The 23,997-nt window shown below is 38.4% G+C and overlaps 1 long non-coding RNA gene across 1 annotated transcript; it reads right to left on the bottom strand.

Moving 5' to 3' along the window:
• Positions 1–1,417: 1,417 nt before the first annotated feature.
• LOC111519218 lies at positions 1,418–5,469 on the bottom strand. Its single transcript, XR_002724288.2, has 3 exons — positions 5,346–5,469; positions 1,546–1,629; positions 1,418–1,491 (listed from the first exon to the last, which is right to left on the bottom strand). It is a non-coding gene; the product is annotated as an uncharacterized LOC111519218 (long non-coding RNA).
• Between the last annotated feature and the right edge of the window lie 18,528 nt (positions 5,470–23,997).

Here is a 23,997-nt window from a genome sequence, read left to right as displayed (position 1 = left end):
ATCATACAAAAGAACCGCTACAACATGTAAAATGAAAAAACTGAAACAACAAAAACCACCAGACGCCAATCATACAACCTGCCTGTCAGTTAGGAACACAAACAACAAGCAGAAAACGAAACCTACCCCAACACCAACAACAGGCGCAACAGGTGGTGACTCAGCATCCTAAGGGAGAGGAAAGAGAGAGCGAGGTCAAAATGGCTGCCCCCATACGCAATGACAAGACAAATCAGCAGCAAACACCAAAGCAAGTATACACACATACAACAACAAAGCTCGCCTCTGACACAAACACAACACCAATGCCCAATGCCCTTGAAAAAAATTTCGAGTCTCCCTTGCACCGAAATTCTTTTCATTGGGGCAATACTGAAAAGTGGAACAAGGCAAATGTCCACCAAGCCCAGCGCCAAACTCCCATGAGCACCTTCTGCATCCCATGAGCACCTTCTGCTGCCAGACGCCAGCTACTACTTGAGCCAGACACCCTGGCCAATTAGTAGCCAATAATATGCTAGTCCGCCTTGATGACTCACCGTTAAATATGACTTTTACCTTGGTTGACCTCAACGACGCCTTTGTCTCACAATGCACCTCCCCTCTAATGACAGAGCTGCTGGAGAAATAGCCCAAAATGCCTCCTATGCTACCCTGCCTATTGACTCTTCATGTTACGAAGCCTCTCATCACCAAAAAACGCCCATTGCCCACATCTACCAGCCCTAAAAATGGAAAATTACCTGCAGCCTAACTTTGAGCCTCTTATTACCAAAGAACGCATCCAGCTGCAACAAAGATGCACCTGGGCAATGGTGGCACGGAGGAAGAATACCTTGCCGGCATTTTTTCTCCCTATGCCTCAATTTCAAAATAATCTGCTGCCAATCCTGATGAGAGAACTGGGCAATCCCGTCCGTCTCTATCAGCCAGCTAGTCAAATACTCCTTAGAAGAATGGCCTCACACGGATCACTGCAAACACAATGGATAGTTACCTTAAAGTCAAATCCTCCTTAGAAGCCAATAAATACGCATATTTTACTCACCAGTCTAGATGGGAGCGTGGTGCCAGGTATGCCATTCTAAACCTGCACCATTCTACCCCTGCCGAAGCTCTATTAAGAAAAATCTAAATGAGCTGGGATTCAATACAAAATACATCAGATGTCTCAAAAACTTTAAAACAAACACAATGACATCCTTAAAATTAAAGTCCTCTTGGCTAGAGGACCGCATCGGAGGTGGCCACCGAGCCACATACAGGGGATGTGCATACTTTAAGGCCGAGCTGGCCAAATTCATCACCAATCAGCATCCATCTCAGCAAAATAAGTCGCATCAGCATGAAAATGAAAATGAATGTTACAATCATCTAAAGCCCATAAAAACTCACCTGAAATTCAATTGCAGTCATCAGCAGCATTTTGTCCAGCATCTCGTCGTGCATCATGTCCATCGTCTCGCCCAGTTTCCTGTTCGTCCAATCCATCTGAAAATAAAACAAATCTAATTATAAAATCAATAACAAATTAGAAAAACTTACCTGACAGTCAGCAGCCATTTGCAGCATCTTGTCCATCGTCAAATCCACCGTATCGTCCAGCAAGTCCATCTGCAACAGCATTACCTGAAAATCACCTAAAAAAGTAAAAAATTCACCTGTTAATCCACGTCAGTCAGCAGCAGCACCGCCTGCGAGTCCTTGTGCAGCGTCTCGGCAATCATCTGGTCCACCTCGTCCTCTGCAAGCGCCTGTATCTGGAAAAAAACACAAATCGTTAGAAAAATCACCCAAAAATTGCACAAACTTACCTGCAAATCGTCTCCAGTCATCAGCAGCAGCAGCATCTGGTCCTCCAGGTCCTCAAGCAGCGGCTACACCTGAAAATAAAAAAATATCAACAAAGAATCGATCTAAAAAACAATAAACTTATCTAAAAGCCAGCTGCAGTCTCTCATCTACTACAGCCCCTCATGCATCGCCTGGCAGCTGCCCCATTGGGTCCAATAAATGCGCCTGCACTGAAAGAAAACAAAAGATGTCACAAAAAGTCAGCAAATCTACACAACACTTACCTGTAAATTATTTGCCGACAGCAGCAACCCCTATATATACACCGGACATACCTGAAAACGGAGAAAAAACTAAAATTAATACAACCACAATTATTTACAAAACTAACAATCAATTATACTTACCAAAAACCTACACGCGGCCACACTGGTGGCCAGGTACTGGCCTGAAACCAAAAATAAACACAAATCAGTTAACGAATACTTACCTGCTAGTATTCCCTGTCTGGCAGCAACATCATTTAAAATGAAAAACCATCCGTTCTGCAAAATTCGCCAGCAACAAAATCTGGCCAACGCCGCCAGCAGTCCTCGTATCAACAGTTTTACACTGTCATCGCCAGAAGACTCCACCGATGACAATCTCGCAATGTTCCTGAAATTAATAAATTTAAAATTAATTTTAATATGATCTATGTTAATTATAATTATTGTCAATATTCAAATATACTTACCTAAAATTCATATTGTTTACAAATAAACAGCGGATGTCGCTTTCCCTTTCTAGCTCCCATGCGGATACCCCGCCATCAGCAACATATCGATTACCAATCGATAGGCCGTCATAATTTTCGAGCATCATCGATATGCCTGCCAACACTAGCTTCCTAATTCGCCAATACTGGCTCAGTGGCGGCATTTTTCGCCGTCCCACAAATAATTGACTAATCTCTTCAATCAACAATCCTTTATGTTTTAAAACAATGTTCTTATCGCTAGGCCCTAATCTATATTAACTCATATATAATTATATATATAACTTGACTTTTCTCACAAATTTCTTAAAATTAAAATTCCCCGCCAAATCGATACTTATCGATTCTCCCTCTCGCCCATCTCAATTGGAAACTTTCCAAACCATCATCTCAATTGCAGCCAGTGCTTAACAAGCTTAAAATTTGAGTGTTTAGCAAATACTGGCTGTTAAGTGGCTATTAAGTTAGCCCCTTATGACACTAATTTTTTCTATGACACGATATATATCGAGTAACTTTAAATTAAATTTTCTTATTGAAAATAATTTATATTTGCCCAAATCTAATGCTAAAATATCCATAAACTACTCATTCTTACTCTAAAAAAAAATCCCTAAAAGCTAACTTAATCTAAATATGTTAAAATCTAATGTTAAATGTAATATTCTGTTTGTATTTATATATATCTATTGTTAGAAATTAAGCTAGTATATAATTTATTTTTAGTGACCCCCCATGCTGCTGTAACGGCTCTAATTGAATTTCTGCTATATACCCTTTGTTGGTGAAAGGGTAGAAAATAAAGCGGCCTCAATCAAAAGACTGAGGCCAGGCGGTTCCCAACGCCTTATCCTAAAAATCTTAAAAAAAATATTTAAAAAAATCTTAAAAACTTAAAAAATCTTAAATCTTCAAAAAATAAAAAAAAAAATCTTAAAAATATCTTAAAAATAAAAAATTAAAATAAAATGTCTAAAAGCCAATAAATAATTAATTAACAAATTCTATAAATAATTAAAAGTGACTAAAAGCTAAAATAAATCAAATAAAATGACTAAAAGTTAATAAATAAATTAATTAATCCTACAAATAATTAAAATAAAATAAAATCTCATATAAAACCCTAAAAGTTAAATAAATGCAATAAATTAAACACAGAAATAACTAAACCTCACATAAAAAGTGCAAATCATACAAAAGAACCGCTACAACATGTAAAATGAAAAAACTGAAACAACCAAAACCACTAGACGCCAATCATACAACCTGCCTGTCAGTTAGGAACACAAACAACAAGCAGAAAACGAAACCTACCCCAACACCAACAACAGGCGCAACAGGTGGTGACTCAGCATCCTAAGGGAGAGGAAAGAGAGAGCGAGGTCAAAATGGCTCCCCCCATACGCAATGACAAGACAAATCAGCAGCAAACACCAAAGCAAGTATACACACATACAACAACAAAGCTCGCCTCTGACACAAACACAACACCAATGCCCAATGCCCTTGAAAAAAATTTCGTGTCTCCCTTGCACCGAAATTCTTTTCATTGGGGCAATACTGAAAAGTGGAAAAAGGCAAATGTCCACCAAGCCCAGCGCCAAACTCCCATGAGCACCTTCTGCATCAGCAGCTATGCAACAACAATCAACAACAACAACACTAATGCCAGACGCCAGCTACTACTTGAGCCAGACACCCCTGGCCAATTAGTAGCCAATAATATGCTAGTCCGCCTTGATGACTCACCGTTAAATATGACTTTTACCTTGGTTGACCTCAACGACGCCTTTGTCTCACAATGCCCCTCCCCTCTAATGCCAGAGCTGCTGGAGAAACAGCCCAAAATGCCTCCTATGCTAAACTGCCTAATGACTCTTCATGTTACGAAGCCTCTCATCACCAAAAAACGCCCATTGCCCACATCTACCAGCCCTAAAAATGGAAAATTACCAGCAGCCTAACTTTGAGCCTCTTATTACCAAAGAACGCACCCAGCTGCAACAAAGATGCACCTGGGCAATGGTGGCACGGAGGAAGAATACCTTGCCGGCATTTTTTCTCCCTATGCCTCAATTTCAAAATAATCTGCTGCCAATCCTGATGAGAGAACTGGGCAATCCCGTCCGTCTCTATCAGCTAGCTCGGCTGAAGAATGGCCTCACACGGATCACTGCAAACACAATGGATAGTTACCTTAAAGTCAAATCCTCCTTAGAAGCCAATAAATACGCATATTTTACTCACCAGTCTAGATGGGAGCGTAGTGCCAGGTATGCCAATCTAAACCTGCACCATTCTACCCCTGCCGAAGCTCTATTAAGAAAAATCTAAATGAGCTGGGATTCAATACAAAATACATCAGATGTCTCAAAAACTTTAAAACAAACACAATGACATCCTTAAAATTAAAGTCCTGGGCAGCCAAGAGGTCCGCATCGGAGGTGGCCACCGAGCCACACACAGGCGATGTGCATACTTTAAGGCCGAGCTGGCCAAATTCATCACCAATCAGCATCCATCTCAGCAAAATAAGTCGCATCAGCATGAAAAAAGAAGAGAAACAATGCATGAGAAGCTGTTACAATCATCTAAAACCCATAAAAACTCACCTGAAATCCAATTGCAGTCATCAGCATCATTTTGTCCAGCATCTCGTCCTGCATCATGTCCATCGTCTCCCCCAGTTTCCTGTTCGTCCAATCCATCTGAAAATAAAACAAATCTAATTATAAAATCAATAACAAATTACAAAAACTAAATTCCAAATCACCTAAAAAAGTAAAAAATTCACCTGTTAATCCACGTCAGTCAGCAGCAGCACCGCCTGCGAGTCCTAGTGCAGCGTCTCGGCAATCATCTGCCCATCTCGTCCTCTGCAAGCGCCTGTACCTGGAAAAAAACACAAATCGTTAGAAAACTCACCCAAAAATCACACAAACTTACCTGCAAATCGTCTCCAGTCATCAGCAGCAGCATCATCTGGTCCTCCTGGTCCTCAAGCAGCGGCTACACCTGAAAATAAAAAAATATCAACAAAGAATCGATCTAAAAAACAATAAACTTATCTAAAAGCCAGCTGCAGTCTCTCATCTACAACAGCCCCTCATGCATCGCCTGGCAGCTGCCCCATTGGGTCCAATAAATGCGCTTGCACCTGAAAGAAAACAAAAGATGTCACAAAAAGTCAGCAAATCTACACAACACTTACCGGAAAATTATTTGCCGACAGCAGCAACCCATATATATACACCGGACGTACCTGAAAACGGAGAAAAAACTAAAATTAATACAACCACAATTATTTACAAAACTAGAAATCAATTATACTTACCAAAAACCAACACGCGGCCACACTGGTGGCACGGTACTGACCTGAAACCAAAAATAAACACAAATCAGTTAACGAATATTTACCTGCTAGAATTACCTGTCTGGCAGCAACATCATTTAAAATGAAAAACCATCCGTTCTGCAAAATTCGCCAGCAACAAAATCTGGCCAACGCCGCCAGCAATCCTCGTATCAACAGTTTTACACTGTCATCGCCAGAAGACTCCACCGATGACAATCTCGCAATGTTCCTGAAAAATATTTAAAATTAATTTTAATATGATCTATGTTAATTATAATTATTATCAATTTTCTTATATACTTACCTCAAATTCCTATTGTTTACAAAAAAACAGCGGATGTCGCTTTCCCTTTCTAGCTCGCATGCGGATACCCCGCCATCAGCAACATATCGATCACCAATCGATAGGCCATCATAATTTTCGAGCATCATCGATATGCCTGCCAACACTAGCTTCCTAATTCGCCAATACTGGCTCAGTGGCTCAAATAATTGACTAATCTCTTCAATCAACAATCCTTTATGTTTTAAAACAATGTTCTTATCGCTAGGCCCTAATCTATATTAACTCATATATAATTATATATATAACTTGACTTTTCTCACAAATTTCTTAAAATTAAAATTCCCCGCCAAATCGATACTTATCGATTCTCCCTCTCGCCCATCTCAATTGGAAACTTTCCAAACCCTCATCTCAATTGCAGCTAGTGCTTAACAAGCCCAAAATTTGAGTGTTTAGCAAATACTGGCTGAAAACACTATTTTCTCCTTATTAAGTTAGCCCCTTATGACACTAATTTTTTCTATGACACGATATATATCGAGTAACTTTAAATTAAATTTTCTTATTGAAAAAAAATTTATATTTGCCCAAATCTAATGCTAAAATATCCTTAAACTACTCATTCTTACTGTAAAAAAAATCCCTAAAAGCTAACTTAATCTAAATATGTTAAAATCTAATGTTAAATGTAATATTCTGTTTGTAGTTATATATATCTATTGTTAGAAATTAAGCTAGTATATAATTTATTTTTAGTGACCCCCCATGCTGCTGTAACGGCTCTAATTGAATTTCTGCTATATACCCTTTGTTGGTGAAAGGGTAGAAAATAAAGCGGCCTCAATCAAAAGACTGAGGCCAGGCGGTTCCCAACGCTTTATCATAAAAATCTTAAAAAAAATATTTAAAAAAATCTTAAAAACTTAAAAAATCTTAAATCTTCAAAAAATAAAATCTTAAAATCTTAAAAATATCTTAAAAATAAAAAATTAAAATAAAATGTCTAAAAGCCAATAAATAATTAATTAACAAATTCTATAAATAATTAAAAGTGACTAAAAGCTAAAATAAATCAAATAAAATGAATAAAAGTTAATAAATAAATTAATTAATCCTACAAATAATTAAAATAAAATAAAATCTCATATAAAACCCTAAAAGTTAAATAAATGCAATAAATTAAACACAGAAATAACTAAACCTCACATAAAAAGTGCAAATCATACAAAAGAACCGCTACAACATGTAAAATGAAAAAACTGAAACAACCAAAACCACTAGACGCCAATCATACAACCTGCCTGTCAGTTAGGAACACAAACAACAAGCAGAAAACGAAACCTACCCCAACACCAACAACAGGCGCAACAGGTGGTGACTCAGCATCCTAAGGGAGAGGAAAGAGAGAGCGAGGTCAAAATGGCTGCCCCCATACGCAATGACAAGACAAATCAGCAGCAAACACCAAAGCAAGTATACACACATACAACAACAAAGCTCGCCTCTGACACAAACACAACACCAATGCCCAATGCCCTTGAATAAAATTTCGAGTCTCCCTTGCTAGTCCGCCTTGATGACTCACCGTTAAATATGACTTTTACCTTGGTTGACCTCAACGACGCCTTTGTCTCACAATGCCCCTCCCCTCTAATGCCAGAGCTGCTGGAGAAACAGCCCAAAATGCCTCCTATGCTAAACTGCCTAATGACTCTTCATGTTACGAAGCCTCTCATCACCAAAAAACGCCCATTGCCCACATCTACCAGCCCTAAAAATGGAAAATTACCTGCAGCCTAACTTTGAGCCTCTTATTACCAAAGAACGCACCCAGCTGCAACAAAGATGCACCTGGGCAATGGTGGCACGGAGGAAGAATACCTTGCCGGCATTTTTTCTCCCTATGTTCAATTTCAAAATAATCTGCTGCCAATCCTGATGAGAGAACTGGGCAATCCCGTCCGTCTCTATCAGCTAGCTCGGCTGAAGAATGGCCTCAGACGGATCACTGCAAACACAATGGATAGTTACCTTAAAGTCAAATCCTCCTTAGAAGCCAATAAATACGCATATTTTACTCACCAGTCTAGATGGGAGCGTGGTGCCAGGTATGCCATTCTAAACCTGCACCATTCTACCCCTGCCGAAGCTCTATTAAGAAAAATCTAAATGAGCTGGGATTCAATACAAAATACATCAGATGTCTCAAAAACTTTAAAACAAACACAATGACATCCTTAAAATTAAAGTCCTGGGCAGCCAAGAGGTCCGCATCGGAGGTGGCCACCGAGCCACACACAGGGATGTGCATACTTTAAGGCCGAGCTGGCCAAATTCATCACCAATCAGCATCCATCTCAGCAAAATAAGTCGCATCAGCATGAAAAAAGAAGAGAAACAATGCATGAGAAGCTGTTACAATCATCTAAAACCCATAAAAACTCACCTGAAATCCAATTGCAGTCATCAGCATCATTTTGTCCAGCATCTCGTCCTGCATCATGTCCATCGTCTCGCCCAGTTTCCTGTTCGTCCAATCCATCTGAAAATAAAACAAATCTAATTATAAAATCAATAACAAATTACAAAAACTTACCTGACAGTCAGCAGCCATTTGCAACATCTTGTCCATCGTCAAATCCACCGTATCGTCCAGCAAGTCCATCTGCAACAGCATTACCTGAAAATAAACAAAAACTAAATTCCAAATCACCTAAAAAAGTAAAAAATTCACCTGTTAATCCACGTCAGTCAGCAGCAGCACCGCCTGCGAGTCCTAGTGCAGCGTCTCGGCAATCATCTGCCCATCTCGTCCTCTGCAAGCGCCTGTACCTGGAAAAAAACACAAATCGTTAGAAAACTCACCCAAAAATCACACAAACTTACCTGCAAATCGTCTCCAGTCATCAGCAGCATCATATGGTCCTCCTGGTCCTCAAGCAGCGGCTACACCTGAAAATAAAAAAATATCAACAAAGAATCGATCTAAAAAACAATAAACTTATCTAAAAGCCAGCTGCAGTCTCTCATCTACAACAGCCCCTCATGCATCGCCTGGCAGCTGCCCCATTGGGTCCAATAAATGCGCTTGCACCTGAAAGAAAACAAAAGATGTCACAAAAAGTCAGCAAATCTACACAACACTTACCGGAAAATTATTTGCCGACAGCAGCAACCCATATATATACACCGGACGTACCTGAAAACGGAGAAAAAACTAAAATTAATACAACCACAATTATTTACAAAACTAGAAATCAATTATACTTACCAAAAACCAACACGCGGCCACACTGGTGGCACGGTACTGACCTGAAACCAAAAATAAACACAAATCAGTTAACGAATATTTACCTGCTAGAATTACCTGTCTGGCAGCAACATCATTTAAAATGAAAAACCATCCGTTCTGCAAAATTCGCCAGCAACAAAATCTGGCCAACGCCGCCAGCAATCCTCGTATCAACAGTTTTACACTGTCATCGCCAGAAGACTCCACCGATGACAATCTCGCAATGTTCCTGAAAAATATTTAAAATTAATTTTAATATGATCTATGTTAATTATAATTATTATCAATTTTCTTATATACTTACCTCAAATTCCTATTGTTTACAAAAAACAGCGGATGTCGCTTTCCCTTTCTAGCTCGCATGCGGATACCCCGCCATCAGCATATCGATCACCAATCGATAGGCCATCATAATTTTCGAGCATCATCGATATGCCTGCCAACACTAGCTTCCTAATTCGCCAATACTGGCTCAGTGGCTCAAATAATTGACTAATCTCTTCAATCAACAATCCTTTATGTTTTAAAACAATGTTCTTATCGCTAGGCCCTAATCTATATTAACTCATATATAATTATATATATAACTTGACTTTTCTCACAAATTTCTTAAAATTAAAATTCCCCGCCAAATCGATACTTATCGATTCTCCCTCTCGCCCATCTCAATTGGAAACTTTCCAAACCCTCATCTCAATTGCAGCTAGTGCTTAACAAGCCCAAAATTTGAGTGTTTAGCAAATACTGGCTGAAAACACTATTTTCTCCTTATTAAGTTAGCCCCTTATGACACTAATTTTTTCTATGACACGATATATATCGAGTAACTTTAAATTAAATTTTCTTATTGAAAAAAATTTATATTTGCCCAAATCTAATGCTAAAATATCCTTAAACTACTCATTCTTACTGTAAAAAAAATCCCTAAAAGCTAACTTAATCTAAATATGTTAAAATCTAATGTTAAATGTAATATTCTGTTTGTAGTTATATATATCTATTGTTAGAAATTAAGCTAGTATATAATTTATTTTTAGTGACCCCCCATGCTGCTGTAACGGCTCTAATTGAATTTCTGCTATATACCCTTTGTTGGTGAAAGGGTAGAAAATAAAGCGGCCTCAATCAAAAGACTGAGGCCAGGCGGTTCCCAACGCTTTATCATAAAAATCTTAAAAAAAATATTTAAAAAATCTTAAAAACTTAAAAAATCTTAAATCTTCAAAAATAAAATCTTAAAAATCTTAAAAATATCTTAAAAATAAAAAATTAAAATAAAATGTCTAAAAGCCAATAAATAATTAATTAACAAATTCTATAAATAATTAAAAGTGACTAAAAGCTAAAATAAATCAAATAAAATGAATAAAAGTTAATAAATAAATTAATTAATCCTACAAATAATTAAAATAAAATAAAATCTCATATAAAACCCTAAAAGTTAAATAAATGCAATAAATTAAACACAGAAATAACTAAACCTCACATAAAAAGTGCAAATCATACAAAAGAACCGCTACAACATGTAAAATGAAAAAACTGAAACAACCAAAACCACTAGACGCCAATCATACAACCTGCCTGTCAGTTAGGAACACAAACAACAAGCAGAAAACGAAACCTACCCCAACACCAACAACAGGCGCAACAGGTGGTGACTCAGCATCCTAAGGGAGAGGAAAGAGAGAGCGAGGTCAAAATGGCTGCCCCCATACGCAATGACAAGACAAATCAGCAGCAAACACCAAAGCAAGTATACACACATACAACAACAAAGCTCGCCTCTGACACAAACACAACACCAATGCCCAATGCCCTTGAATAAAATTTCGAGTCTCCCTTGCTAGTCCGCCTTGATGACTCACCGTTAAATATGACTTTTACCTTGGTTGACCTCAACGACGCCTTTGTCTCACAATGCCCCTCCCCTCTAATGCCAGAGCTGCTGGAGAAACAGCCCAAAATGCCTCCTATGCTAAACTGCCTAATGACTCTTCATGTTACGAAGCCTCTCATCACCAAAAAACGCCCATTGCCCACATCTACCAGCCCTAAAAATGGAAAATTACCTGCAGCCTAACTTTGAGCCTCTTATTACCAAAGAACGCACCCAGCTGCAACAAAGATGCACCTGGGCAATGGTGGCACGGAGGAAGAATACCTTGCCGGCATTTTTTCTCCCTATGTTCAATTTCAAAATAATCTGCTGCCAATCCTGATGAGAGAACTGGGCAATCCCGTCCGTCTCTATCAGCTAGCTCGGCTGAAGAATGGCCTCAGACGGATCACTGCAAACACAATGGATAGTTACCTTAAAGTCAAATCCTCCTTAGAAGCCAATAAATACGCATATTTTACTCACCAGTCTAGATGGGAGCGTGGTGCCAGGTATGCCATTCTAAACCTGCACCATTCTACCCCTGCCGAAGCTCTATTAAGAAAAATCTAAATGAGCTGGGATTCAATACAAAATACATCAGATGTCTCAAAAACTTTAAAACAAACACAATGACATCCTTAAAATTAAAGTCCTGGGCAGCCAAGAGGTCCGCATCGGAGGTGGCCACCGAGCCACACACAGGGGATGTGCATACTTTAAGGCCGAGCTGGCCAAATTCATCACCAATCAGCATCCATCTCAGCAAAATAAGTCGCATCAGCATGAAAAAAGAAGAGAAACAATGCATGAGAAGCTGTTACAATCATCTAAAACCCATAAAAACTCACCTGAAATCCAATTGCAGTCATCAGCATCATTTTGTCCAGCATCTCGTCCTGCATCATGTCCATCGTCTCGCCCAGTTTCCTGTTCGTCCAATCCATCTGAAAATAAAACAAATCTAATTATAAAATCAATAACAAATTACAAAAACTTACCTGACAGTCAGCAGCCATTTGCAACATCTTGTCCATCGTCAAATCCACCGTATCGTCCAGCAAGTCCATCTGCAACAGCATTACCTGAAAATAAACAAAAACTAAATTCCAAATCACCTAAAAAAGTAAAAAATTCACCTGTTAATCCACGTCAGTCAGCAGCAGCACCGCCTGCGAGTCCTAGTGCAGCGTCTCGGCAATCATCTGCCCATCTCGTCCTCTGCAAGCGCCTGTACCTGGAAAAAAACACAAATCGTTAGAAAACTCACCCAAAATCACACAAACTTACCTGCAAATCGTCTCCAGTCATCAGCAGCATCATATGGTCCTCCTGGTCCTCAAGCAGCGGCTACACCTGAAAATAAAAAAATATCAACAAAGAATCGATCTAAAAAACAATAAACTTATCTAAAAGCCAGCTGCAGTCTCTCATCTACAACAGCCCCTCATGCATCGCCTGGCAGCTGCCCCATTGGGTCCAATAAATGCGCTTGCACCTGAAAGAAAACAAAAGATGTCACAAAAAGTCAGCAAATCTACACAACACTTACCGGAAAATTATTTGCCGACAGCAGCAACCCATATATATACACCGGACGTACCTGAAAACGGAGAAAAAACTAAAATTAATACAACCACAATTATTTACAAAACTAGAAATCAATTATACTTACCAAAAACCAACACGCGGCCACACTGGTGGCACGGTACTGACCTGAAACCAAAAATAAACACAAATCAGTTAACGAATATTTACCTGCTAGAATTACCTGTCTGGCAGCAACATCATTTAAAATGAAAAACCATCCGTTCTGCAAAATTCGCCAGCAACAAAATCTGGCCAACGCCGCCAGCAATCCTCGTATCAACAGTTTTACACTGTCATCGCCAGAAGACTCCACCGATGACAATCTCGCAATGTTCCTGAAAAATATTTAAAATTAATTTTAATATGATCTATGTTAATTATAATTATTATCAATTTTCTTATATACTTACCTCAAATTCCTATTGTTTACAAAAAAACAGCGGATGTCGCTTTCCCTTTCTAGCTCGCATGCGGATACCCCGCCATCAGCAACATATCGATCACCAATCGATAGGCCATCATAATTTTCGAGCATCATCGATATGCCTGCCAACACTAGCTTCCTAATTCGCCAATACTGGCTCAGTGGCTCAAATAATTGACTAATCTCTTCAATCAACAATCCTTTATGTTTTAAAACAATGTTCTTATCGCTAGGCCCTAATCTATATTAACTCATATATAATTATATATATAACTTGACTTTTCTCACAAATTTCTTAAAATTAAAATTCCCCGCCAAATCGATACTTATCGATTCTCCCTCTCGCCCATCTCAATTGGAAACTTTCCAAACCCTCATCTCAATTGCAGCTAGTGCTTAACAAGCCCAAAATTTGAGTGTTTAGCAAATACTGGCTGAAAACACTATTTTCTCCTTATTAAGTTAGCCCCTTATGACACTAATTTTTTCTATGACACGATATATATCGAGTAACTTTAAATTAAATTTTCTTATTGAAAAAAAATTTATATTTGCCCAAATCTAATGCTAAAATATCCTTAAACTACTCATTCTTACTGTAAAAAAAATCCCTAAAAGCTAACTTAATCTAAATATGTTAAAATCTAATGTTAAATGTAATATTCTGTTTGTAGTTATATATATCTATTGTTAGAAATTAAGCTAGTATATAATTTATTTTTAGTGACCCCCCATGCTGCTGTAACGGCTCTAATTGAATTTCTGCTATATACCCTTTGTTGGTGAAAGGGTAGAAAATAAAGCGGCCTCAATCAAAAGACTGAGGCCAGGCGGTTCCCAACGCTTTATCATAAAAATCTTAAAAAAAATATTTAAAAAAATCTTAAAAACTTAAAAAATCTTAAATCTTCAAAAAATAAAATCTTAAAAATCTTAAAAATATCTTAAAAATAAAAAATTAAAATAAAATGTCTAAAAGCCAATAAATAATTAATTAACAAATTCTATAAATAATTAAAAGTGACTAAAAGCTAAAATAAATCAAATAAAATGAATAAAAGTTAATAAATAAATTAATTAATCCTACAAATAATTAAAATAAAATAAAATCTCATATAAAACCCTAAAAGTTAAATAAATGCAATAAATTAAACACAGAAATAACTAAACCTCACATAAAAAGTGCAAATCATACAAAAGAACCGCTACAACATGTAAAATGAAAAAACTGAAACAACCAAAACCACTAGACGCCAATCATACAACCTGCCTGTCAGTTAGGAACACAAACAACAAGCAGAAAACGAAACCTACCCCAACACCAACAACAGGCGCAACAGGTGGTGACTCAGCATCCTAAGGGAGAGGAAAGAGAGAGCGAGGTCAAAATGGCTGCCCCCATACGCAATGACAAGACAAATCAGCAGCAAACACCAAAGCAAGTATACACACATACAACAACAAAGCTCGCCTCTGACACAAACACAACACCAATGCCCAATGCCCTTGAATAAAATTTCGAGTCTCCCTTGCTAGTCCGCCTTGATGACTCACCGTTAAATATGACTTTTACCTTGGTTGACCTCAACGACGCCTTTGTCTCACAATGCCCCTCCCCTCTAATGCCAGAGCTGCTGGAGAAACAGCCCAAAATGCCTCCTATGCTAAACTGCCTAATGACTCTTCATGTTACGAAGCCTCTCATCACCAAAAAACGCCCATTGCCCACATCTACCAGCCCTAAAAATGGAAAATTACCTGCAGCCTAACTTTGAGCCTCTTATTACCAAAGAACGCACCCAGCTGCAACAAAGATGCACCTGGGCAATGGTGGCACGGAGGAAGAATACCTTGCCGGCATTTTTTCTCCCTATGTTCAATTTCAAAATAATCTGCTGCCAATCCTGATGAGAGAACTGGGCAATCCCGTCCGTCTCTATCAGCTAGCTCGGCTGAAGAATGGCCTCAGACGGATCACTGCAAACACAATGGATAGTTACCTTAAAGTCAAATCCTCCTTAGAAGCCAATAAATACGCATATTTTACTCACCAGTCTAGATGGGAGCGTGGTGCCAGGTATGCCATTCTAAACCTGCACCATTCTACCCCTGCCGAAGCTCTATTAAGAAAAATCTAAATGAGCTGGGATTCAATACAAAATACATCAGATGTCTCAAAAACTTTAAAACAAACACAATGACATCCTTAAAATTAAAGTCCTGGGCAGCCAAGAGGTCCGCATCGGAGGTGGCCACCGAGCCACACACAGGGGATGTGCATACTTTAAGGCCGAGCTGGCCAAATTCATCACCAATCAGCATCCATCTCAGCAAAATAAGTCGCATCAGCATGAAAAAAGAAGAGAAACAATGCATGAGAAGCTGTTACAATCATCTAAAACCCATAAAAACTCACCTGAAATCCAATTGCAGTCATCAGCATCATTTTGTCCAGCATCTCGTCCTGCATCATGTCCATCGTCTCGCCCAGTTTCCTGTTCGTCCAATCCATCTGAAAATAAAACAAATCTAATTATAAAATCAATAACAAATTACAAAAACTTACCTGACAGTCAGCAGCCATTTGCAACATCTTGTCCATCGTCAAATCCACCGTATCGTCCAGCAAGTCCATCTGCAACAGCATTACCTGAAAATAAACAAAAACTAAATTCCAAATCACCTAAAAAAGTAAAAAATTCACCTGTTAATCCACGTCAGTCAGCAGCAGCACCGCCTGCGAGTCCTAGTGCAGCGTCTCGGCAATCATCTGCCCATCTCGTCCTCTGCAAGCGCCTGTACCTGGAAAAAAACACAAATCGTTAGAAAACTCACCCAAAAATCACACAAACTTACCTGCAAATCGTCTCCAGTCATCAGCAGCATCATATGGTCCTCCTGGTCCTCAAGCAGCGGCTACACCTGAAAATAAAAAAATATCAACAAAGAATCGATCTAAAAAACAATAAACTTATCTAAAAGCCAGCTGCAGTCTCTCATCTACAACAGCCCCTCATGCATCGCCTGGCAGCTGCCCCATTGGGTCCAATAAATGCGCTTGCACCTGAAAGAAAACAAAAGATGTCACAAAAAGTCAGCAAATCTACACAACACTTACCGGAAAATTATTTGCCGACAGCAGCAACCCATATATATACACCGGACGTACCTGAAAACGGAGAAAAAACTAAAATTAATACAACCACAATTATTTACAAAACTAGAAATCAATTATACTTACCAAAAACCAACACGCGGCCACACTGGTGGCACGGTACTGACCTGAAACCAAAAATAAACACAAATCAGTTAACGAATATTTACCTGCTAGAATTACCTGTCTGGCAGCAACATCATTTAAAATGAAAAACCATCCGTTCTGCAAAATTCGCCAGCAACAAAATCTGGCCAACGCCGCCAGCAATCCTCGTATCAACAGTTTTACACTGTCATCGCCAGAAGACTCCACCGATGACAATCTCGCAATGTTCCTGAAAAATATTTAAAATTAATTTTAATATGATCTATGTTAATTATAATTATTATCAATTTTCTTATATACTTACCTCAAATTCCTATTGTTTACAAAAAAACAGCGGATGTCGCTTTCCCTTTCTAGCTCGCATGCGGATACCCCGCCATCAGCAACATATCGATCACCAATCGATAGGCCATCATAATTTTCGAGCATCATCGATATGCCTGCCAACACTAGCTTCCTAATTCGCCAATACTGGCTCAGTGGCTCAAATAATTGACTAATCTCTTCAATCAACAATCCTTTATGTTTTAAAACAATGTTCTTATCGCTAGGCCCTAATCTATATTAACTCATATATAATTATATATATAACTTGACTTTTCTCACAAATTTCTTAAAATTAAAATTCCCCGCCAAATCGATACTTATCGATTCTCCCTCTCGCCCATCTCAATTGGAAACTTTCCAAACCCTCATCTCAATTGCAGCTAGTGCTTAACAAGCCCAAAATTTGAGTGTTTAGCAAATACTGGCTGACAACACTATTTTCTCCTTATTAAGTTAGCCCATTATGACACTAATTTTTTCTATGACACGATATATATCGAGTAACTTTAAATTAAATTTTCTTATTGAAAAAAAATTTATATTTGCCCAAATCTAATGCTAAAATATCCTTAAACTACTCATTCTTACTATAAAAAAAATCCCTAAAAGCTAACTTAATCTAAATATGTTAAAATCTAATGTTAAATGTAATATTCTGTTTGTAGTTATATATATCTATTGTTAGAAATTAAGCTATTATATAATTTTTTTTAGTGACCCCCCATGCTGCTGTAACGGCTCTAATTGAATTTCTGCTATATACCCTTTGTTGGTGAAAGGGTAGAAAATAAAGCGGCCTCAATCAAAAGACTGAGGCCAGGCGGTTCCCAACGCCTTATCTTAAAAATCTTAAAAAAAATATTTAAAAAAATCTTAAAAACTTAAAAAATCTTAAATCTTCAAAAAATAAATCTTAAAAATCTTAAAAATATCTTAAAAATAAAAAATTAAAATAAAATGTCTAAAAGCCAATAAATAATTAATTAACAAATTCTATAAATAATTAAAAGTGACTAAAAGCTAAAATAAATCAAATAAAATGACTAAAAGTTAATAAATAAATTAATTAATCCTACAAATAATTAAAATACAATAAAATCTCATATAAAACCCTAAAAGTTAAATAAATGCAATAAATTAAACACAGAAATAACTAAACCTCACATAAAAAGTGCAAATCATACAAAAGAACCGCTACAACATGTAAAATGAAAAAACTGAAACAACCAAAACCACTAGACGCCAATCATACAACCTGCCTGTCAGTTAGGAACACAAACAACAAGCAGAAAACGAAACCTACCCCAACACCAACAACAGGCGCAACAGGTGGTGACTCAGCATCCTAAGGGAGAGGAAAGAGAGAGCGAGGTCAAAATGGCTCCCCCTATACGCAATGACAAGACAAATCAGCAGCAAACACCAAAGCAAGTATACACACATACAACAACAAAGCTCGCCTCTGACACAAACACAACACCAATGCCCAATGCCCTTGAATAAAATTTCGAGTCTCCCTTGCTAGTCCGCCTTGATGACTCACCGTTAAATATGACTTTTACCTTGGTTGACCTCAACGACGCCTTTGTCTCACAATGCCCCTCCCCTCTAATGCCAGAGCTGCTGGAGAAACAGCCCAAAATGCCTCCTATGCTAAACTGCCTAATGACTCTTCATGTTACGAAGCCTCTCATCACCAAAAAACGCCCATTGCCCACATCTACCAGCCCTAAAAATGGAAAATTACCAGCAGCCTAACTTTGAGCCTCTTATTACCAAAGAACGCACCCAGCTGCAACAAAGATGCACCTGGGCAATGGTGGCACGGAGGAAGAATACCTTGCCGGCATTTTTTCTCCCTATGCCTCAATTTCAAAATAATCTGCTGCCAATCCTGATGAGAGAACTGGGCAATCCCGTCCGTCTCTATCAGCTAGCTCGGCTGAAGAATGGCCTCACACGGATCACTGCAAACACAATGGATAGTTACCTTAAAGTCAAATCCTCCTTAGAAGCCAATAAATACGCATATTTTACTCACCAGTCTAGATGGGAGCGTGGTGCCAGGTATGCCATTCTAAACCTGCACCATTCTACCCCTGCCGAAGCTCTATTAAGAAATATCTAAATGAGCTGGGATTCAATACAAAATACATCAGATGTCTCAAAAACTTTAAAACAAACACAATGACATCCTTAAAATTAAAGTCCTGGGCAGCCAAGAGGTCCGCATCGGAGGTGGCCACCGAGCCACACACAGGGGATGTGCATACTTTAAGGCCGAGCTGGCCAAATTCATCACCAATCAGCATCCATCTCAGCAAAATAAGTCGCATCAGCATGAAAAAAGAAGAGAAACAATGCATGAGAAGCTGTTACAATCATCTAAAACCCATAAAAACTCACCTGAAATCCAATTGCAGTCATCAGCATCATTTTGTCCAGCATCTCGTCCTGCATCATGTCCATCGTCTCGCCCAGTTTCCTGTTCGTCCAATCCATCTGAAAATAAAACAAATCTAATTATAAAATCAATAACAAATTACAAAAACTTACCTGACAGTCAGCAGCCATTTGCAACATCTTGTCCATCGTCAAATCCACCGTATCGTCCAGCAAGTCCATCTGCAACAGCATTACCTGAAAATAAACAAAAACTAAATTCCAAATCACCTAAAAAAGTCAAAAATTCACCTCTTAATCCACGTCAGTCAGCAGCAGCACCGCCTGCGAGTCCTAGTGCAGCGTCTCGGCAATCATCTGCCCATCTCGTCCTCTGCAAGCGCCTGTACCTGGAAAAAAACACAAATCGTTAGAAAACTCACCCAAAAATCACACAAACTTACCTGCAAATCGTCTCCAGTCATCAGCAGCATCATATGGTCCTCCTGGTCCTCAAGCAGCGGCTACACCTGAAAATAAAAAAATAATAACAAAGAATCGATCTAAAAAACAATAAACTTATCTAAAAGCCAGCTGCAGTCTCTCATCTACAACAGCCCCTCATGCATCGCCTGGCAGCTGCCCCATTGGGTCCAATAAATGCGCTTGCACCTGAAAGAAAACAAAAGATGTCACAAAAAGTCAGCAAATCTACACAACACTATCAGTTAACGAATATTTAACTGCTAGAATTACCTGTCTGGCAGCAACATCATTTAAAATGAAAAACCATCCGTTCTGCAAAATTCGCCAGCAACAAAATCTGGCCAACGCCGCCAGCAATCCTCGTATCAACAGTTTTACACTGTCATCGCCAGAAGACTCCACCGATGACAATCTCGCAATGTTCCTGAAAAATATTTAAAATTAATTTTAATATGATCTATGTTAATTATAATTATTGTCAATTTTCTTATATACTTACCTCAAATTCCTATTGTTTACAAAAAAACAGCGGATGTCGCTTTCCCTTTCTAGCTCGCATGCGGATACCCCGCCATCAGCAACATATCGATCACCAATCGATAGGCCATCATCATTTTCGAGCATCATCGATATGCCTGCCAACACTAGCTTCCTAATTTGCCAATACTGGCTCAGTGGCTCAAATAATTGACTAATCTCTTCAATCAACAATCCTTTATGTTTTAAAACAATGTTCTTATCGCTAGGCCCTAATCTATATTAACTCATATATAATTATATATATAACTTGACTTTTCTCACAAATTTCTTAAAATTAAAATTCCCCGCCAAATCGATACTTATCGATTCTCCCTCTCGCCCATCTCAATTGGAAACTTTCCAAACCCTCATCTCAATTGCAGCTAGTGCTTAACAAGCCCAAAATTTGAGTGTTTAGCAAATACTGGCTGACAACACTATTTTCTCCTTATTAAGTTAGCCCATTATGACACTAATTTTTTCTATGACACGATATATATCGAGTAACTTTAAATTAAATTTTCTTATTGAAAAAAAATTTATATTTGCCCAAATCTAATGCTAAAATATCCTTAAACTACTCATTCTTACTGTAAAAAAAATCCCTAAAAGCTAACTTAATCTAAATATGTTAAAATCTAATGTTAAATGTAATATTCTGTTTGTAGTTATATATATCTATTGTTAGAAATTAAGCTATTATATAATTTATTTTTAGTGACCCCCCATGCTGCTGTAACGGCTCTAATTGAATTTCTGCTATTATACCCTTTGTTGGTGAAAGGGTAGAAAATAAAGCGGCCTCAATCAAAAGACTGAGGCCAGGCGGTTCCCAACGCCTTATCTTAAAAATCTTAAAAAAATATTTAAAAAAATCTTAAAAACTTAAAAAATCTTAAATCTTCAAAAAATCTTAAAAAATAAAAAAAAAATCTTAAAAATATCTTAAAAATAAAAAATTAAAATAAAATGTCTAAAAGCCAATAAATAATTAATTAACAAATTCTATAAATAATTAAAAGTGACTAAAAGCTAAAATAAATCAAATAAAATGACTAAAAGTTAATAAATAAATTAATTAATCCTACAAATAATTAAAATAAAATAAAATCTCATATAAAACCCTAAAATTTAAATAAATGCAATAAATTAAACACAGAAATAACTAAACCTCACATAAAAAGTGCAAATCATACAAAAGAACCGCTACAACATGTAAAATGAAAAAACTGAAACAACAAAAACCACCAGACGCCAATCATACAACCTGCCTGTCAGTTAGGAACACAAACAACAAGCAGAAAACGAAACCTACCCCAACACCAACAACAGGCGCAACAGGTGGTGACTCAGCATCCTAAGAAAGAGGAAAGAGAGAAAACGAGAGAGCGAGGTCAAAATGGCTGCCCCCATACGCAATGACAAGACAAATCAGCAGCAAACACCAAAGCAAGTATACACACATACAACAACAAAGCTCGCCTCTGACACAAACACAACACCAATGCCCAATGCCCTTGAAAAAAATTTCGAGTCTCCCTTGCACCGAAATTCTTTTCATTGGGGCAATACTGAAAAGTGGAACAAGGCAAATGTCCACCAAGCCCAGCGCCAAACTCCCATGAGCACCTTCTGCATCAGCAGCTATGCAACAACAATCAACAACAACAACCCTAATGCCAGACGCCATCTACTACTTGAGCCAGACACCCCTGGCCAATTAGTAGCCAATAATATGCTAGTCCGCCTTGATGACTCACCGTTAAATATGACTTTTACCTTGGTTGACCTCAACGACGCCTTTGTCTCACAATGCCCCTCCCCTCTAATGCCAGAGCTGCTGGAGAAATAGCCCAAAATGCCTCCTATGCTACCCTGCCTATTGACTCTTCATGTTACGAAGCCTCTCATCACCAAAAAAACGCCCATTGCCCACATCTACCAGCCCTAAAAATGGAAAATTACCTGCAGCCTAACTTTGAGCCTCTTATTACCAAAGAACGCACCCAGCTGCAACAAAGATGCACCTGGGCAATGGTGGCACGGAGGAAGAATACCTTGCCGGCATTTTTTCTCCCTATGCCTCAATTTCAAAATAATCTGCTGCCAATCCTGATGAGAGAACTGGGCAATCCCGTCCGTCTCTATCAGCCAGCTAGTCAAATCCTCCTTAGAAGAATGGCCTCACACGGATCACTGCAAACACAATGGATAGTTACCTTAAAGTCAAATCCTCCTTAGAAGACAATAAATACGCATATTTTACTCACCAGTCTAGATGGGAGCGTGGTGCCAGGTATGCCATTCTAAACCTGCACCATTCTACCCCTGCCGAAGCTCTATTAAGAAAAATCTAAATGAGCTGGGATTCAATACAAAATACATCAGATGTCTCAAAAACTTTAAAACAAACACAATGACATCCTTAAAATTAAAGTCCTCTTGGCTAGAGGACCGCATCGGAGGTGGCCACCGAGCCACATACAGGGGATGTGCATACTTTAAGGCCGAGCTGGCCAAATTCATCACCAATCAGCATCCATCTCAGCAAAATAAGTCGCATCAGCATGAAAAAAGAAGAGAAACAATGCATGAGAAACTGTTACAATCATCTAAAGCCCATAAAAACTCACCTGAAATCCAATTGCAGTCATCAGCAGCATTTTGTCCAGCATCTCGTCGTGCATCATGTCCATCGTCTCGCCCAGTTTCCTGTTCGTCCAATCCATCTGAAAATAAAACAAATCTAATTATAAAATCAATAACAAATTACAAAAACTTACCTGACAGTCAGCAGCCATTTGCAGCATCTTGTCCATCGTCAAATCCACCGTATCGTCCAGCAAGTCCATCTGCAACAGCATTACCTGAAAATCACCTAAAAAAGTCAAAAATTCACCTGTTAATCCACGTCAGTCAGCAGCAGCACCGCCTGCGAGTCCTTGTGCAGCGTCTCGGCAATCATCTGGTCCATCTCGTCCTCTGCAAGCGCCTGTATCTGGAAAAAAACACAAATCGTTAGAAAAATCACCCAAAAATTGCACAAACTTACCTGCAAATCGTCTCCAGTCATCAGCAGCAGCAGCATCTGGTCCTCCAGGTCCTCAAGCAGCGGCTACACCTGAAAATAAAAAAATATCAACAAAGAATCGATCTAAAAACAATAAACTTATCTAAAAGCCAGCTGCAGTCTCTCATCTACTACAGCCCCTCATGCATCGCAAAGATGTCACAAAAAGTCAGCAAATCTACACAACACTTACCTGTAAATTTTTTGCCGACAGCAGCAACCCCTATATATACACCGGACATACCTGAAAACGGAGAAAAAACTAAAATTAATACAACCACAATTATTTACAAAACTAAAAATCAATTATACTTACCAAAAACCTACACGCGGCCACACTGGTGGCCAGGTACTGGCCTGAAACCAAAAAATAAACACAAATCAGTTAACGAATACTTACCTGCTAGTATTCCCTGTCTGGCAGCAACATCATTTAAAATGAAAAACCATCCGTTCTGCAAAATTCGCCAGCAACAAAATCTGGCCAACGCCGCCAGCAGTCCTCGTATCAACAGTTTTACACTGTCATCGCCAGAAGACTCCACCGATGACAATCTCGCAATGTTCCTGAAATTAA

Source organism: Drosophila willistoni, unplaced genomic scaffold, assembly GCF_018902025.1.
Source record: "Drosophila willistoni isolate 14030-0811.24 unplaced genomic scaffold, UCI_dwil_1.1 Seg203.1, whole genome shotgun sequence".
In the NCBI taxonomy this organism is placed as follows: Eukaryota; Metazoa; Arthropoda; class Insecta; order Diptera; family Drosophilidae; genus Drosophila; species Drosophila willistoni.
This window is presented reverse-complemented; position numbering and strand designations above follow the sequence as displayed.